The 15,450-nt window shown below is 46.9% G+C and overlaps 1 protein-coding gene across 1 annotated transcript in view; it reads left to right on the top strand.

The window, feature by feature from the left end:
- The first annotated feature begins 285 nt into the window (after positions 1–285).
- The window catches only part of PTPN14 (protein tyrosine phosphatase non-receptor type 14), a 170,624-nt gene continuing 155,459 nt past the window's right edge, over positions 286–15,450 (top strand). The window contains exon 1 of the mRNA XM_032318479.1: positions 286–828. The gene's annotated coding sequence lies outside the window, so the exon portion shown is untranslated. The remainder of the gene's footprint in view (positions 829–15,450) is intronic.

Raw genomic sequence — 15,450 nt, 5'->3', positions numbered from 1 at the left:
GCCGCCGCACCAAAAGTGCGCGACTTCTCCCGGGCCTGCACAAGGAGCTCCTGCCGCCCGGCATTCCGCGGATTCCAGCGCTGTGACGTCCCCGGGGCCGGCGCGCCTCCAGCCCCGGAGCTCGGGCTCCAAGTTTCGGCGCTCCCCCGCGCGGACGCCCCCCCGCCCCCGGCCCCGGGCCCGCCGCCCCGCCGGCCCCGCCGTCCGGCCGCGCGCCTCCCGGGCGCATTCCTCCCCGCCCCCGGCCGCGCGCCCCGCGCTCCCTCCGCCTCCGGCCCCCCGCGCCGCCGCCCGGCCCGGGGGGTGGGGGAGCCGCGGCCGCTGGCGCCTGCTCCGTCCCCTCCCATCGCACGGCCCCTTCCTCCCTCCTCTCCCGGCCGCTCGCATTTCCTGCCGCCCGGCCTCGCGCGGCCCCGGAAAGTTCTGCCCAACTTTTTCTCCCCCGAGCGAGCGGGCGCAGTCCGGGGGCAGGTTGCCGCGCTCCTCCTCGCTCCGCCGCCGGCCCTCCCGGCTCCGGTCCCCGCGGAGCCGCAGACACCCAGCGGCCGCGGGCGGCCCCTCCCCTCCCACCTCGCCCATCCTCCCGGGCCTCCCGGCCCCGTCCCCCTCCTGCGGGACAACCCCTCGCTTAGGTGGTTCTCCTTTTCTCCTTGTCGGTGCGCCGGGATCGCAGCGGAAACCTCCCTCCCCTTTCGCCTCCTCCGGCTCCTTCCCTCCGCCCCTCCTCCGCCAGCCACTGGAATCAATTCCTTAGGGAATTGGGGCGCCGCCGCGGAGGACAGCCTTTCCGCGCGGGACTCCGGGACACCGACGGGGCCATGTAAGCAGGTAAGCGCCGTCTGCGGCGGGGGGAGTCGGGCCGGAGGTGGGGGGCCGCCTCGGCGCTCCGGGCGCCCGGCCGAGGACTGGGGCCAACGCTGGCAGCGCCAGCTTGCGATCGGCGGCCCGGGACGCTGGCAGAGCAGCGGGGGCGCGAGGCGGCCGGGCCGCAGGCGTTCTCCGTCCCGGTAGGAGCTGCCCGACGTGAGGCTCACGTCCTGTCTGGGTAGTGACGGCGGAAGGTGAGCGCTGTCCGAAGAGTTGGCGGTGAAACTCGCCCCCTCGCCCCCTCCTCCGTACCCTCCTGCTCTTTGGGAACCGCGCGAGGGCCTGGAAAGGGCAGCTGGAGATACCCAAGCGGTGAGGGCAGACGAGGAGAGGAGGACGACGTAGCCCTTGCTCCCCCGGGAGAGGAACGCTGCTCCCCGACACCCCTCTTCCCACTGCCTCCTGGAGGGGGGCGCGGGCAGGATCTTGGGAAGGAGGGAAGTTTTAATGTCCTCCCACTAGGCCCCAGCCGTGCCACCAAACTCCTGGCCTTCTTGGCCCTCCTTGGGTGGTCGGGCTGGCTCACTGGGAAAATCTGTGGCCACATAATTTCAGAACTGATCTCCACCTCAAACTTTCAAAGTTCGGAGTATTAACAAGTTCTGAGGGTGTTGTTAATAAGCCTTTCCTTCTCCCTGGCGTGACCCTTGAGTCTCGGTTTTGAATACTTGTTAAGTGGGTTTTGTGCCTTTTTGAGGGAATAGGGAGGTAGCATGCCCCTACCTAGCATTACCTTCCCCTTCCTTCACCTCCTGTCACCCCGAACCCCAGCTACGGTTCGAGGAGATTGTGAGGTTTGTGCTTCAGTCTGTCCAGGAACTGGCTGTTGCAGCCTCTTTGTGAAGGTGAGGAATCTCTAGACTGCTCGCTGCATATACGGTTACAGGGTTTCCACCAATGTGTTAATTTCTTAAACTGGATTGGTGCACCCATTCATTCAACAAACCTGGTATTGAGCTTCTACTCTGTGCTAGGAAAACAGGATACAAAGCTACTTAAACAAGCTCTAACTGTAGCGTCCTGGAGGAAACCCACAGGCTGATCATGAATTACAGCCTAGTGAGGGAAAAGTGCTGGGAGAAGCAGGGAAGGCTCGGTTTCGGAGAGGAGGGGTAAGGTGTGCCCTAGGTTTATAGGGTTAAGGGAGTACTTACCTGCGGGAGTGATTAGGAGAGTGCATTCCAGGTACAAGAAGCACCTGGTGCAAAATGAGAGTCATTTAAAAAAAAAAAAAAAAAAAGCTCAAAAAGCTAGCTGTTTGACCCAGCTATCTGGGGTATGATAGCTAGCTAGCTAGCTAGATATCAGAAATTAAACTAGAAGCATATTGCCTACTTATGGGAACCAGGTGTTTCCAGAAGAGCACTGGTCTTTTTGGACACACCTCCACGCCCGATGCTGTTTCTATAAGCAGCAGTTGTGTGACCGTCTAAATTTTAATTGGCACTAATTGGCCCATGCCTGTTTTCATTCGAATGACTCTTGATTCCCTTTTAAAGAGGCACTTGACAGCAGTGGGTGATAATGCAACCGTTGGGAACCTTGCATCAAAGTCGCTTATCTTTTGGCGATGGGGTTAAAAGCTGCTGCCGTGGAAAGGACAGCCTTAGTGACTGGGAGCTGTGCAGCTTTTCTGTTTAATCTAAGTGGGTGGCCACGATGTGCGGAACAAGTCCACGGCCAGGTCAGTGGGTTTGTTATCATTTTCTCTGCGTTTAATCGTTGTTACTGCTTTTGTAGGTTTTTCAGGATTCCTTTTCCTTCCACTGAAACTTGACAGTAGCAGCAGCTCTTCTAGCGGGTCCGTGTAGGCTGATGGTCCAGGACTCAGCAGATCCTGGCTAGAAAGTTCTCTTATCACGTGGAAGCTTCCCGAATGGGGGTGGCCCTTTCAAGGGTGCCTCTTCGCTGGGCTGAAGTGCAGTTGTAGTCGTCACAGTGACTGGGTCCTGGCTGAGGTGGCAGAGGTCCAGCCTTGGTGAGCCTCAGGCCAGCACATCAGAGCAGAGAGTACAATTTGGGGGTGTTTATCTAAGCCCCTCCACAAACACCTCTTATCTCAAGAGCAGCCCCTTGACACGTGTTTTATTGGAGGTATGGGCCTTGCTTAGAGGCTGAAGGGAAGCTCGTTCTTGCTAATCCCCCTCCTTGCCCAGCTTCCGTCATTGGCTTTAAAGACCGTTATTATTCACACTTTAGTTCCTCAGGTTTGTGCAGACTGTGTGGGCCGGACAGCTGTCATGGAAAGAGAACAGATTATTTTAATATGGAAGAACCTAAAGAATTCAGAGAAAAATCAGAATTTGGGGGGAATTCATATTTGTCCTGAATGGATGGTCCAGGGGTCAAGAATGAGGAGGATCTCTCCCTCCCACCCCCAGCGCCCTCCCTCTTTATTAAGCGCTTCTGTTTTTCCGCTCCAGGGAAGCAAACATAAACCCTTTGATTGCGCGATGTAGCGCACCTGGGTTCCATATGCTTGTTTTTTTTCACCTGCTATGCTGCAGTTGAACTTCTTTATTTCGTCACCAAGGGTCATGGGGAATTTGAACTCATTCTAAGCCTCAGCGCTGTGCTGTGCCCTTTGTTAGAGATAAGGTCAGGGAAAGAGATAGATAAGATGAAATACTTAATTAGCCAATTAAATCACTCCTGCTTGGGCCCATTCAGAAAGAACGAGGGAAAATAAGTTTTGGTAAAGAGGAGATGAAAACAAATGTTTGAAACAGGACGTTGTGATCTCCCCTTACGGATTGAATTTACCCTGCCCTGTCTGAGCCCCATGGAGGTTCTGCAGGTTTCCTGTCGTTGTGCTGGAGCAGCAGACCCAGCTTCAGGAGCTTGAAATGTAGCTTGGTTTGAATTCCAGCTCCGCTTTTTCGCTGGGTAATGTTGGACAGTCTTTGCAGGCCGTTGGCGTCTCAGTTCTTTCGTCTGCGAGGTGGGGCCCAGGAGCATCTAACTTGCCAGGCTGTCTGCAGAGAAGTCACTGAAACGCTCTGCCTTACCCTCCCAACAGGGTGCCTTGCACGGAGTAGGTGTTGGGCCAAGAATGGCTGTTTATATGTTGGAGTTATATGTGGCCGTGAATGTGCTCTTTGTGCAGGTCATTTTTTTTCCAGCAGCCTGAATTCACATGCATGCCAACATACACATAAAGCTTTGTCTTTGACTTTTTTTTTTTTTTTTTGGTCTGTTGGCTCCAAGCAAACGTGTTGGCTGGCAGTTTTCACGTGGCCCCTCTATAGGACGAGATTGAGAATTGCATGCTTGGACAGTAGGGAAGCTCTGGGGGAGGAAAAGCCACTTAGAGAAGGGCAGAGAAAAGGATCCTTTGGGGGCGCCTGGGTGGCTCAGTGGGTTAAAGCCTCTGCCTTCGGCTCAGGTCATGGTCTCGGGGTCCTGGGATCGAGCCCCGAGTTGGGTTGTCTGCTCGGTGGGGAGCCTGCTTCCCTTCCTGCCTCTCTGCCTACTAGTGATCTGTCTGTCAAATGAATACATAAAATCTTAAAAAAAAAAAAAAAGATCCTTTGGCTTGTACACCACTTACTATAACAAGGGTCGGGTGTTAATATAAAGATCCTTGTATTTCTAACGTTGTGATCCAGTTACAGAATGTCGAGAACAAATCTGCCTGCTTTCTGCTTTTAGTCTGGATGCAGAAGCTGGCCAGTCTTCACAAAGGAGTGTCTGTGCAGCCTTGATTTCTTTCCTTCTTTGAAGCCCAAATAGAGAGTCAACTGCAACACTTCTGGTGTAATACCAGCCTGGGGTCTCTTGAACTTTAATGTTGCCTTTCATCTGAGAAGCCCAAAGTATTTGACAAACATTAACTCATTGATCTTCATATCAACCTCCCAACAGGAGGGATTGTTAGAAGAAAGGAACAGCTTGGAAAAACTGTCAGCAGAGCACCTGGTAGTCTGTTAAGATGTGTTCTTGAAGCAGAATGGGTTCTTACAGTTGAGAATCCCCAATGTGGATTGCAGACAGGCCAGGAGGTCATGAGAGGGGGTACCCCTTAGAAAGGTCAGGGGGAGAAAGCCCAGGAAAAATGCAGATCTGGCTGTGATTGTTGCACTAGGAGGGAGAGGAAGCCTGTGTCTCCCAGACCAGCTATGCCTTTGCCCACTGATTATGAAAATAATCTCTGAATTATTTATAATTCTGAATGGGAGGATATGAGGCAATGCTTGTAGATGAGGACTGAGAGTAGCTGGGGATAAAGGGCAATAGTGACTCCTCGTGGGCTGGGGCTGGTTATACGTCTTAGTTGAACTATAAATGGCAATTAACATTGTTTTAGTTTCCTTTCTCTCTTGCTTGTTGGTTCTGTATTGCTTGGCTTGGTTTTGTTCTGCTCTCCCATCAAGCTTTTGTTAGACTTGTTTCGTGGTCCTTGCTACTGGAAAAAAACCCATTGTGTCCATTCTTAGATCAATTTTGTGTATAAAGTTTGATACGCGGGCGGTTTAGCTTCGTTCCTGAGGGGACTAAATAAGGCTTGGTTCAAGGCTTTCGTCCTGAGCCTGGTCAGGACGTCAGCGACGTCCAGAGACCTGTCGCTTATCCAGAGATCCCTAGGCGGCCATCCCCATAAATGCTTGATGTTGGGATGTGTCTGCTGAGAAAATGAGGAAGAGGTTGGCTGGTGGTGTGCTGTCCTCTGACGAGCAGAACGTCTTCTTCGCATTTGTGATGTTGGAAATTTCGGTACCGAACCACGTTCCTAAATTAGGAAGCTCTGCTGTGTGGCCCACTGACTGGATCTACTTTGCCTTACAGATTTTTCGCTCACAGGGAAAACTCCCCTGGTGAAAATTAGCCAAAGTTCCCAGTGCTTTATCCTCTACCTCCCCCTCTACTTACACTCAATGTCCTCAAGTCTTTGGAAATCCATTTCCTGGGAATTTTTTTTTTCCCCTCATACTCCTTTGCATTCATAATGGAGGCAGTCGCTAAGGCAGTGGATCTGAAACTCTCGTGGGTGCCAGAATCACGTAGAGGGCTTGGTGATACACAGGGTGCTATTCTCTATGCCCATTCCAGCTTCTGAGTCGGTAGGCTTGGGCTGGGGCTTGAGAATTGGTGTTTCTAAGAGGCTCCCAGGTGAGGCTAATGGTCCTGGTTCTTGACCAACTAAATGCATTTTGAGAATCACAGAGCTCAGGAGTCCACTTGCCTCCGTCCTCAGGCTCCTGTGGTCGCCACTTAAGGCTTTTACTACACCGGCTTGAATGATTCTGTTCCTGAGTGCAGCCCTCGCCAGGCCCTGAGAGCGTGAACCACCTTTTCATTTCAGTGGATTTTCTCGGTTATCGTCGCCTATCTGGACTCCTCCGCTTGGTTCCAAACAGTTTGATGTATCTGGTGTTTGTTTCTGTCTGGGTCCCTAAATTTCATCTCAAACTGAGCTCCCTAATTTCTTGCCACAAAGTGAGCTGTTTCCATATTTCCTGTCCGAGTCCGTGACCCGGCCATCTGTTGACTTAGCTGCCAAGGCCAGGCACTTGGGGTTCTCAACGGGTCACTCTGAGCACCCCCAGCTTCGACCTGCAAACACTGACCAGGAAGCCTGCCAGGCTCTAGGCCGTCTACCGTCTCTTCCGTGTGCTCCCTTCCCTCCGTCCTCACTGCCTGTGGATTGTTCAAGAGCCTTCCAGCCTGCCTATCAGATATTTCTCATCTACTCTTTCCTCTCTGTTTTTGTTTTTTTTTTAAACAGTTTTTAATCCTATTTAAATTCTTTTGATGCTTACTACCTGCATGATAAAGCTTCTTTGCCCCTGACTCCTTTCCCATTACCTGCTGCTCCTTCTCTCCATGCTAGTGCCCTAACACTTGGTGGCAATGAATTCTCTGCTTTGTTCTACTCCCACCCAGACTGACCTTCCCCCCTTGGCTACCTGCTCAGCCCCTGTGCATTCAGCCGAAGCTCCACCTTCCCTGACATTCCTTCCCACCAGCAGTTAGGCATTCCTGCTTTTATAGTCCTAAAGCACTTTGCACGTACATGTTAGTGAGCCGTGTCTCATCTTATTCTATGTTTATCTCTCTGTCTCCTGTGCTCCGTTAAAAGCCTCTCCAGTAGTCACATCTGCTTGGTTCAGAATTAGAATTTCCACCCTGTACAGATGTTGGATGGCAGTACCCATGGTTACATGTGTCACCGCTGACTCTGCCCCAGTGTTCATAGCACTTGAAATGCTTCTACCAAATTTTTCAATGACCGTATGAAGTAGGTACAATTACTATTTCTATCTTTCAGAGAATGGACGGGAGTTTTTATTACTTAGTCTCTAATAGGTTCATTGCTCTGGGAAAATTCCATCATGTTTATGATTGTGATTTTAAAAATTAAACAGGTATCAGTGCTACTTAATATACACCTCTTAGTTGTTCGCTTAAGGAGAGAGATCACATCCCTAAGCTGTTTTCTGAAGTCACCGATGCTCTTTTCTTAATGTTATTCGCTTTACTTGGAAACTTTAAAAAATGTGATAATTTTTTCCCCTCATTTTTCAGACCTAGGGAACCTTGCAGATTAAGGGAGTGTACCTATCACAGAAGGATTAAGAAGGAGGAACATTTGGAAGACAAGGCATGAAACAAAGTAGTTTTTCCAGGGTTAGATACATTGATCAGAATATGCTTAACTTTCTTTCTATGAATTTTGTACCTTATATTAAAGAGGAAGAGTCAGAATTACTCATTATTCAACCTCTGGGTTACTTTCTTTTTAAAAGATTTTATTTATTTATTTTTTTGAGAGAGAGAGCATGCACAAGCAGGGGGAGCAGCAGAGGGAGAGGGGAAGCAGACTCTCCTTCTGCTGAGTGGGGAGCTTGTTGTGGGGGGCTTCATCTCAGGACCCTGAGATCATGACCTGGGTGGAAGGCAGAGGCTTAACCGGCTGAGCCACCCAGGCACCCCTGGGTTACTAGTTTTTAAAAGTGAGAGAAAGATGCTCCGTGACACTGTGTGCCAGCCGATTGGTCAGCCTGCCCTTAACCAAGACAGCCTGTTCTGCATATAAGACTATAATAAGCAGTAAAGATATCATTGATGTTATCCCCCAAAATCACAAGATTGGCCGTTGCCATTATTTTAGTTCCCAAGTCAAAGGGATTATGGCAGATTTCACGGTCATGAAAGTGAATTTATTATGAATTACGTGTACACTCTATACATACTTATCTTGATATTTAAGGTTCTCTGCAAATAATCCCCCAAATGGCCCTCTGATTTCTTCAGATTTATGTTCCCCAGGGTTCTGCCAAGCTGCAGCTGTTTCCTGAACAGGCCCAATAATTTTGTCCACCTCTGGTTGTGCTGTTCCCCTGTCCAGGAATCCTCCCACTCAGCCTTGCCTTCGAAACTGTCCCTGGAGACCCACCTTACATCCCGTCGCTCTGGGCAGCCTTCCCGGGCGTCACTCCCTCCCTGATGGGGTCCTCCTGCCCCTTGGCTCCTGGCCCTTAGCACCCTCCGAGGCCGAGGCTGACCCTACTCTCTTCATTGTGACAGACCTTCAGTGATGACCGTGCTCTCGACACCTCTTCGTCACCTGTTCCACTGCTGCCTGTCTGGAGGCCAGTCTGTCCCCCACGTACGGAGTCCTGTTTTAAACACATCTGATATTTTCTCCTTCCTGCTTGAGGTCTGTCCTGCTTGGAGGTGCCTCTGTCTGTCGGAAAACTATAAGCACATGACAGAAGGATAAATAACAAATGCGGGGGGTGCGTGGGGGAAGGGAGAGGTGAGGGCTGAGACTTGATGTGGTTTATTGCCTTTTCTCCCAAGCTGGGTGGTGGAAACATGTATATTTACTCTATTCTCCTGTAGTCTAAAATACCTAATTTAGGGGCACCTGGGTGGCTCAGTGGATTAAGCGTCTGCCTTTGGCTCAGGTCATGATCTCAGGGTGCTGGGGTCCAGTCCCACATTGGGCTCCCTGCTCAGGGGGGAGCCTGCTTCTCCCTCTGCCTCTGCCCCTCTCTCCCACTTATGTTCTCTCTCTTGAACAAATAAAGAAGATCTTTAAAAAAATAAAATAAAATACCTAATACAAAAAACACACACAAACTTGCCCAAGTTTAAACGCAGACTCCCTAGTGGAACATTCAAGACTCACACACTCTTGCTCCCACCGAGCCTCACTAGTAGCCTCTGCCTCTCTGGGCTCCCCGTCAACTTCTGCAAGCATGTCTCACCGTCGAGATCTTGGGTGCTGACTCCCGCTGTTACTGTTACTTTTCCCTTAAATTCTTTTCTCGCACCTGGCCCCATAACCCTCTGCACCTCTGTTTTTTTAATGCCTTGCGTGATTTTTATGTCTTTGTAGATGTTTCGTCCGACCCATCCTTGTGACCCTTAAGCAAGTTCACTGTCACTTGATCTGCTTTCCTGCCTTCCTTCGCCCATTCTTTGCAGATATGCCTCACACTATGTTCTATTCACCTGCTCCTCTGCCTCCCCGAAGTGGTGAGCTGTTCTTGGTTATGTTTTGTGATTTATTTATCTTTGGGGTCCTGGCACCCGCTGCAGAGTAACAGGTTGGGGGAACTGTTGAGCACTAGAGGTAAGATTCGTGTTTTTAGTTGAAGGTATGGCTGTCCTTGTGCCACCCTCCCCACCCCGCCCGAAAAAAATGACCTTCAAGGCAAATTGAAGAGACTATCTCTTGGGCTCAATATCTGGAACGTAGGCTGTAAACGGAATGGATTTACACACGGATTTCCTAACTCAAACCCAGTTGTTTCAATAAGAAATAATTTCTTCCGCTTTTCCCATGTGCCTGCTGGTGGTGAGTGGTGGTTTGCTCCCTTCGGTTTGTTTCCATGTGTTAGCCCCCGCCCCCTCCTCCTGCATCACTGTGGAGTGTGGTGGTGGTGGTGTTGCAGGGGGCCTGGGGTGAGCTTTTGGAAGGCGAGCTGGGCTGTGAAGTGGTTCCACTTGTCTCCATCAACACTTCTTGCTCCAGGATGGAGAAGTGACACGTCCATTTAGAGAAGAGGCAGCGGTTTATTTCTGCGGCAGACGTGTCCCACTGCGGAGCTATAATAACCCTAATGAAGGAGGATTATGCTGTATTAGGTTTATGAAGGGTGTATAGGCTGTTACCAGGGTCAGCGGTGACAGCTCAAGCCAGCAATTAGGTTTCATGAAAGACTCTGGCAGGCAATTAGCATTCACTTCTGCCCATGAAATCCTGTGATCTATTAAGCATATTCTCTTTCATTGTACATTTTGTAAAACGTGCTTTTGGTGATAAAGGTACACGTTTGTTGTTTGTTTGTTTTTTAGACCACAAGTCTCCAAATTTTCATTTGAATAATGGGGCTAACTTTTAGACTCGCGTTTAAATCCGCGAGTGACCCGAACATTCTGGGTAGATAGTCCTAGAATCTGTGCATTTTTAAATTTATAAATTCTTTTATTCAAAGGTGAGGAATTTGCCATGGAATATGATGTAATGATGTGATTTTGGGAGGGAAAAATGTGTGACTGATATGAAATGAATTGAAACTCGAAAATAATGAGATGACACCTACGGATCTTAATGATATTCTTTAGAAAATTATTGTTTTGCTTAAGAGGCATCTAAAAATAAAGGCTGGAAAGGATGAATTGTGCTGCGCCTCTGCTGAGCAGCTGTTTGGTTGTTTTGAAAACGAGGCTTATTTTCCAAGGGCTTGGTTAGGTACAAGTGTGTATTTCATGTGCCTTCATCCTGATGAAAGCGTTTAGGCATTTTAGCTTAGCTGAGAATATGAAGTGATGTTTACACTAAGTTATTCAAAGGAATTTCCCACCTTCCTCCCTTCTTCCCTGCCGCTTTCTCTTCCCTTCTTTCTCCCTCCCTTTATAATAAATTGTCTGCATTTGGGGCTTCTGATGGGTTAATTACTACATATGTCTTCAAGATTGATATTTATCAGGGATGATAAAAGGGAGAAATGCCCAGTGCACAGCACATCAGGCTAGAAACTCAGAGCAAAGATCTGTAAAGAGTGTCTGTTTTCCTGGGATAATTAGACTCTCTCCCTATCATGTGATTCTCAGTTCATATTATTATTTTTCTCATTTGTCGACTGGTAAAATGGGAATAATGGCTGAGCAGAGCAGTTTGAAATCTGCACGTGAGTGTTTGAAAGACTCCACGAAGTCTTGCAGTAAACAGAAGTATGTCAAGCTGAATTCATTTCAGTAGGACCTGTTTTTTAAATTTGCTTTTGTGGGACACATGTAATCGCAAGGGACACTGGTATTAAATGGACTACCTTCTAGAAAAAGTTTGGTTTAGAAAGTCTCTGGAATAGAGACATCATGCTTGTTGTCCTTAAGAAACCCCACACAAATTAGAGGGTATAGTGACTTGGAGTATTAAGATGGGTAAATATTAAAAACCTTCATTTGCAGACTAGACTCCCTTTTTTTTTTTTTTTTTTAAATTAATTGGATTTTTCTTGGAGGGGTGGGGAGCACATAAGAGCAGTTTAAAGGGCACCTGGGTGGCTCAGTTGGTTTAACGTCTGCCTTGTGGTTGTGGTGCTGCGGTCCTGGGATCCAGTGAGCCCCATGTGGGACTCTCTGCTCAGCAGGGAGTCTGCTTCCCCTCTGCCCTCTCCCCCTGCTGGGGCTCTCTCTCTTTCTCTCACTTGCTCACGTGCTCTCAAATAAATAAATAAATTAATAAAATATTAATTAAAAAAACAAAAAATAAGAGCAAGTTTACAACAAAATATCAGGAACCTTCACAAAACTATCTTTCAGGGAAAGTTTTAGGAATAGTAAACACTTCCTCTAGTTTTATGTATTTATACAGTGAAGAGTAATATTCAGATGATGTTTGTGGCCCTGCAGGAGCCTCATTCTTCAAAGAAAGATTTAGACACATTCAGTGGTCCCATTGAGGCCAGAAGCTGTGGTTAATATGGGCACTCATAAAAAAACCTGGGTTCTCCAAATTCTGGCAGTCAGCCGCCCTCCCCCCCTCCCCCTTGCTTAGGGTACTGCCAAGAAGAAAGCAGGCAGGCTAACGAGGTATCAAACCATTGAGGGCTTTAGAAATGTCACTGCAATTACTTTATTAATAGCTGCCACTGTATAAGTTGTTTTTTGTAACTGGGCATTTTTGAGACAGGCGTTGTGACTATAACATGAACCGCTGCCCCTCCACTGTGGCCCCTTTATTACCTCAAGCTAATTTGCTCTGCATCCCCTCCATCAGTGTTTCCTACCCTCATCACTGACCTTTCACAAAGCAGAGCTTTATGTATGGAAACTCCTTTCCCTCTACAACCTTTAAACTCCTAACGAGCCTATGAAAGAGAGGTTATTTTTATCCATAGCTTATCCCCAGGAAATAAGAGAGTTGAAGAGGTTATTGATGAAAAGTCTTTTTGCTGCTCGTCAGTGGAGGAAGCGGGATTTGAACCCATTCCCTCTGACCCCACAGCTCAAGTGCTCAATGCGGCGGCGACGACACGAGGGCCCAGAGGTCTGTGTCTGTGTCGGTTGTGCCGCGTCTATGCTTCCTCCCTTCCTCCTCCTTTTTTTCCTTTCGTCCATCCATCGATTTCTTTAATAAACGATTTTTGATATTTTTGAAGCGGGGAGGATGTCTTTCTGTGGTCATAATCTTCAAAGTAACAAGCAACTAATGACGGAGCTTCTGGCCACCTATGACCATTTGCTATTTGAAATGTGCCCCACCTGAGTTCAGACATGCTGTAGGTATCAAATATGGATCCGACTTTGCAGACTTAGTACAAAAAAGAGAAGACTAATAAAAAATGCAATATCTTTAAATTGATTACATGTTGAAATAATGTTTTGGATCTATCGAGTTGAATAAAATCTATTAAAATTAATTTCTTCTATTTTGCTTTTTAACGTGACCACTAGAAAATGAAAAGTTACCTATGTGGCTGGCTTTTGTGGTCCACATCACATTTCTTTGGGGCAGCACTGTTACAGATGGGAGCCCTGGTTCAGAGGGACGCCTCCGGCGTTGGAGACCAATGCACAGAGACAGGAATTATTAGCATTAGCTATTGGCGATGGTTAGAAGCCAGCATGACGCCTCAGATGACCACCAGACAGAGACTAATATTAGCTGGCATTTATTTACTACTTAGGGTGTGCAAGTACTTTGTCAAGCACTTTAAGTGGATTATCGTTTTGATCCTTACAACAACTCTGAAGTAAGTACAGACTTATTTTGTAGATGAGAAAACCAGGGCTTAGAAAGGCTAAGGCACAAGATCCTACAACCAGTAAATACTCGTTTACTGGGTAACACCGTTGGCATGCAAATACTGGTAAATGATGAGCTGAGTGTCAACTCTGGGCATGGATCCAGAGCACATGCTTGTAACCACTCTGCATCACTGCCTCCCAAAGGCAGGAGAGAAAACATTACCTAGAAGGGAGCCAGAGCAGTGTTTTATTTATTGAGTGTCTATGGCAGGGGGTGGGGGCGTATTCTCCTTCCCAGCACTGGCCAATGTCCTCTCTGTTAGGGGCTATAGTACAACCATTGGTGTTTCTGAGAATGGCCTCAAGTTAGCAAAAAATGATGAGATTATGGTTGATAGAATATACTTCATTTACTAGTCCAAGGTTGCCTTCGTTAGGAGGATATTGATCAGAAATTGATTTAGAAACTTTAGGGGCACCTGGGTGGCTCAGTTTGTTGAGTGTCCAACTTTTGATTTCTGCTCAGGTCATGATCTCAGGGTCTTGAGATAGAGCCCCATGTCAGGCTCTGCACAGAGTGTGGAGCCTGCTGGAGATTCTCTGTGGGCGCCTCTGCCCCTGCCTGCTCTCGCTCGTGCTCTCTCTTTCTCTCTCAAAAACAAAACAAAACAAAAAACAAAAAACCAACAACAACCCAATACTTAAAGCTCACTTAAGATTCCTTTTCAACTGAGCATCAGTAATGTATTTCATAGCAAGTACAGGTTTTGTAAATACAAGCATTGAATCTCTCTCCCCTCAAAGTAACTACAATTTCGAAAACATGGTAAAAGTCTACCCACAAGTTTATTTCCAGCTATTCAAAAACTTTTTTCATATTTTTCTAGTCTTTGGTCCTAAGTAGATATATTTTTATAGTTGTAGTACATAAAACTACATATATATGTATATATGTACATATATATGCTTTTTCATACTTATTGTTAATAATTGATATTTAGTATATCTATAGATAATTGATATACTGTAATTACCTTTATTATTTTTTATTACTCAAAATACATAGTTACATTTCTAGCTATCCCATGGAAGGTGATAGTGAGGGTTTCATATTAATAGCTTATTTTTGTTGAATTTATTTTAAGATAAATGTCTAAGATTGCTTGTCGTGATGAACATTTTTGGTGATGCTTGAATCATACAAATGGAATTTCAAACCTAGCTCATGAAGACTCATAGAAAGGTAACACGACTTTATTTTAGATTCTGATACTCTTTTAGATCTTTTTTTGTTTTCTGGTTTTTTTGTTTTGTTTTGTTTTTGCACCATGTTTGATGCCTGAGGCATAGATTATCCCAGCAAAGAAGTCTTGCTTTTGTCTGTGTGGTTTTTCTTTTCTTACAGTTCCTTTTGTTATAGTCTGACAAAAGGGTTTGATGAGCCCTAAATTGATACATTCAAAGACTGAATAATAACCTTAAACTGGGTTCACTTTTGGCACGAGTGTTCACTGATCCTTACATCATTTTAATGCAGAAGAAAGCATGTTGGAATTATTGCTGTCATAAACATGATATATATGGAATTACTGAAAATATGTTTACATAAGGGTAGTATTTAAATGAGAATTAGAGAAACATATATGTACATGCTTCATTGATAAGAAATAATTATAAACTATTATATCATTCTACATGAATTTCTGGTACTTGTTGGCCTGCCTTATTTTGTTTAGATGTCCTCAGTAACTGCTTCTTATTCTTGTCTTCTACTTTTTAACAAGCTTTTTTTCAAATATGTTTTCCTAGAACTTGCCACATTTTGATGACTATTGGATTTTCCTAGTTCTTGCTTTGGTAACAAAAAGGGTTCCAACCTCTTAGTGGCTTAAAGCAGCAAACATTTGTTCCTTGTCCACGTTATGTGAGAGCTGTGGATGTACCACAGCTCTTGGTGGCTTCACTGGGTGTGGTGCTGCTCCACTGTCTTCTCCCTCAGAAACCCAGGCTAAAGGACAGCCCCCAGCTGGGACATACTGTTCTCATGGCTAAATGCAGGAATATGGTGAGAAGCATGCGGTCCCATTTAAAGCCACCACATGGAGGTGGCAGATAGGTTGTCCCTTCCTATCCAATTTGCCAAAGTGTATTATCACATGGCCAAGCCAAACACCCAATGGGGCGGCTTGGCACGTCACTGGGACGTGGAGGGGTCCATTACCGAAAGGAAGCAAAGGGTTGGGATAAGTCATCCTGTCTTTTATGCCATCATTCACTTAACTGTTCCTTTATGGTTTGGTATTTGGATTGTTTCCGGTTTTAACAGTCATAAATCGCATTGTTGCAAACATTGCTGAACAAGTTACATCTATTTACTTG

This window comes from Mustela erminea, chromosome 17 (genome assembly GCF_009829155.1).
Source record: "Mustela erminea isolate mMusErm1 chromosome 17, mMusErm1.Pri, whole genome shotgun sequence".
Taxonomy (NCBI): domain Eukaryota; kingdom Metazoa; phylum Chordata; class Mammalia; order Carnivora; family Mustelidae; genus Mustela; species Mustela erminea.
Note: the sequence above shows the minus strand (reverse complement) of the source record. Positions and strands in the feature narration are given on the sequence as shown.